Here is a 4,063-nt window from a genome sequence, read left to right on the forward strand (position 1 = left end):
TATGGAAGAATTTCCCCGACACAGTGACAGGTAATTTACTAATTCATATTTAGTTCACACAAAAATGGGTCAGTTGCACATTTTCTCTTAACTTCTGCTGCTTGACTTCAGGCAGTAAAGATCATTATGACATTAGAGAAGAGATTTACAATCAGTACTGGTGCACAGATGGGTGGGGAAACTACATAATTATCAATTTCTTCTTTATTCCTTACTCACCCACACATTCAACAACTATTCCCAGTGTTCTATGGGCCAGTAGTTTCTTATGCAAACTGACCCTTGGAACAACTGATTTGCGGCAGATAGTGCTGGACAGAGTGCGCCAGTATTATAAAACTAAAATTATTTGTCAAGGGCCAGTGGTCCTAGGCAGGCCTAATGCACAATATAAACAGGACAAGTAGGCTGGAAGCAATATTTTTTTTTGCAGAATGGCGAAGTGACAGGCTGACCCGCCCTACTCTGCCTCTGATTGGCTTGTCCTGATATTTTTAACCTGACCAATCACTCCCCATGCCTAAACCTAACCAACCCAATCAACGAATACAACAAGTACTAATAAATCAAAGGCAGAGTAGGGCGAGTCTTGCCTTAGCCATAATAGGGGAAATAACAAACTGAATTATGCATATCAGAGTGGATTTAGTAGTTGGTACACGCAATGCTAACTAAAAAAAGGTAGGTAGGTACGCTGTATACCTGCATATACCCTGCACTACATCACAGGTTAAAGCTGCAGTAGGTATCTTTTATAAAATAACTTTTTGTTATATTTGCTGACATTTTCACTATATCCTGACAGTAGAACATGAGACAGATAATCTGTGAAAAAATCAGGTTCTCTGGCTCCTCCTAGTGCTCCTAATGGTATTTGCAATAAACCACCGAATCCACCACTTAATGAAAACAACCAGAGTTGAGAAAGATAGTTCATTGTTGAATCTCATTCCGAGGTTGTCAAATAGAAATGCTTTTGGAGTGAGATTTTATAATTAACTATCTTTTTCAGACATATTTATAAAGATTACCTCCTGCAGCTTGAAGGTTAGGAAAATATTGTGGTCTTGCTTTTCAACATTTGGTGAAATATGCTTTTTTAATTTGATGTGAAGATTGATATCCCATGATGTCTGTGTGTCACGTGCAAAGCTTGAGCTGGGATGTGGTTTGTCCATCTTAGCACACAGGAAGCAGGAGGAAAAATCTGCCCATCAACACCTAAAGCTCACCAATGTACCACTGTATCGTGTTTCTTAAAACAGAAATGAGTTATATTTGCTGTCTTTTCTGTGTCTTACATATTTCCTGGGGCTCCGCGGTCAAGGTAGCAATAATAAATATGAAATGTCTGGTTAGACTTTTAAAATAAAGCTGTCTGAGAAACATTTCTCATTTCACAAGTTTAAATTGTTGCATTTTGGTTTGCATCCATCCATCCACCTATCTACCCCAACCACCTCTGAAATGGGACTTTAGTGCTCTTTATACTATGTCATCTGGCTTCAACATAAAAAAAATATGCTATGCTTCCAGAAATTATACCTACAGCATCTTAGTTTGAAGCGTAGGGCCACTGACCATGCTGCCATATTTGAAGAGTTGGGAGTGATAACGGGCTGATTTATGCCCACTAGCATCTCTCCATTGACTTTCCTCCGCTGTTTCTGAACTTTGCCTTGTGTCCTGTTGGAGCCCACCTAATGGACATTACACGGACTGGAAAAAAACAAGAAACAGTCATGTTCCATCCAAAACATATATGGCAAAGCAAATTGCGTATTATGTAGTAGAGAGGGTTGTTTCTTCTTTATTGTGGCCATTGGGTTTGTAACAGCCTGCAAAGCCACAGATTTCCTTCACTGTTACTGCTCTAAAAATGAAAGCAACATGTCTTTGAATGTGTCTGACTTCACTGACACATATTCATCAGTGCAGTATTGGAAAACAAAAGGGAAGGCAATGTTTTTTGCTGTATGGTTCTGTTGTGACTTGAAGAGGTAAAAGAGTTTCCACAAGCTACTCATCATCTTGCAGGCCGTGTCTACAAGCTTTAAAACTTATCCAAAGGGCTGTGAACTCTTAGCAGCAGGCAGTGGGCTAGGTTGCAGCCTCGTTCCTCAATAAACAGTGCTCTCCATCGAGGAGATTAAGCAGTGCTTGTAAAGTGGTTGTGGCATGTAAACTTTAATGTCCAACCTGCAAACATACTGTCATCCATAATATAAACACCAGAGAATATATCCCTTTACTGAGAACATGCCAGACTTCATTAACCTCCATAATGTACATGGTAAGATGGTAAATGGACCTGTACTTGTATAGCGCCTTTTTAGTCTTCCGACCACTCCAAAGCCCTTTTCCCACTACGTGCCACATTCACCCTTTCACCACAATTCACTCAGCGATGGCAAAGCCCATCGAAGAGGAACTAATGCATTCATACACATTCACGCACCGATGCACAGCATCGGGAGCAATTTGGGGTTCAGTATCTAATGTAGGTACCTGTTGCGTAATACTACAATGGGTATAATTTACATATTCTGAGTGAGTGTACACAGTGTAGTATCCAATAGGGTTGGGCGATATGTTAAATGTTCCAACTGGCCACTGTCAGACCAATAATCGGTGATTGTTGACATATTCCTGAATGCGTGTGTTTTCCATCTATTTTGGGAAACAAAATGCTACATGTAGCATCTTTAATCACTGATCCCCTCAGGGCTGACTGGTATGAGTGAGTGGACCATCAGTGCGTAATGGAAAGTGGATCCTGAGGAACATCCCTGCTGATCTGCAACCCAACACCTGCCTGATGTGTAAATCCAGTGTGTAACTGGTGTTGAGGGGCCCCGCTTCCTCTGCTGGTTTAAAGAAATTCACAGAGCAGCATCTGAAGGATCTTGTCTTCCTCCATCTTGAACACAGAAGCTAAACATGCTGCTTTTGATTCTACTGATGAGCTAACTAGATAGCTGTTGGGTTGAGCAGAATCACCTTGAAGTGTTCAGCTCGGCCCGATCCAATCCAATCTTTTAACCCCAGTTCACGCGGAGCCTACAGGCTTTATCGGCAATAATAACATGCTTGGCACTTGGTCGTTCTTTGTTAAAATTTTACCCTCTCTCCTCCTTGCTCTCTCTTCCACTTTATGATCTAAAATTGATGCAAAAGCCCCAGTGGCCTCTCTGGTGGATGCCGAGAGACTTTGAAGTGGGAGAAGTTTGACAAACGGCCTGAGGCGAGTGTTTCATGGGGCTATGGGGAGGCAGCTTCTCCCCGAGTTACACCAACATGGAGGGGCTAACACAGCTTTCACACGGGAAGGGCATCGGCAAAAGTTTCTGGAGGACAAAAATGCTTAGCACTTTAGGCATGTGTGTTTGTGTATGTGAGTGTGCTTTTCACACTAAAGTCCAGTGTGTAACATTCAGGAGGATCTGTTGTTGGAAATAGAATTTTCATTAGTGTATAATCACCTGAATATAGGAATCGTGTTTTCATTACTATAGAATGAGACGTTTTTATCTACAGATAGAGCAGGTCCAGTCCTTTAAGGCTGCTGCTATTTTTAAGAAAACATTTTTTTCACATCATACAACCACTATTTTACCTTGTTCACCAGTCTCTTTAAATTCAGAATACTTTACTGCCCTTTAAACTGGCTTCAAATTAAATGGAAATGTTCATAATGGTTCATATCAGTAGTTGTGGTGGGTGGGGCTTAAATCAGATATGGGTGGTGTTTAAAGAAGTGGGAGGGACTACCCAAATGTCAGTAATCTAAGTCTAAATTTAAAAATAACATGTAACATATTCTCATTCAATAGCATATTCTCATTCTGCATCAAGTATCATATTATAACATGAGTGTACAGTACAAAAACAAAGGACATCCATTAAAAGATCTTGTTTTTGCCACTGACAGGCTCAGATTGTTATTCGTGGAAAGGATCCCTGCAGAAATAGGCCTTTTGTTTAACCAGAAATAGCTGTAATATCGCCCTTGTTCGCCTCCATAGAGAATTTTTTTTAATTTTACCTTGCATGTCATCGTAAC

The sequence above is a fragment of the Morone saxatilis genome, unplaced genomic scaffold (genome assembly GCF_004916995.1).
Source record: "Morone saxatilis isolate NCDOM2014 unplaced genomic scaffold, NCSU_SB_2.0 Contig1, whole genome shotgun sequence".
Classification (NCBI taxonomy): Eukaryota; Metazoa; Chordata; class Actinopteri; family Moronidae; genus Morone; species Morone saxatilis.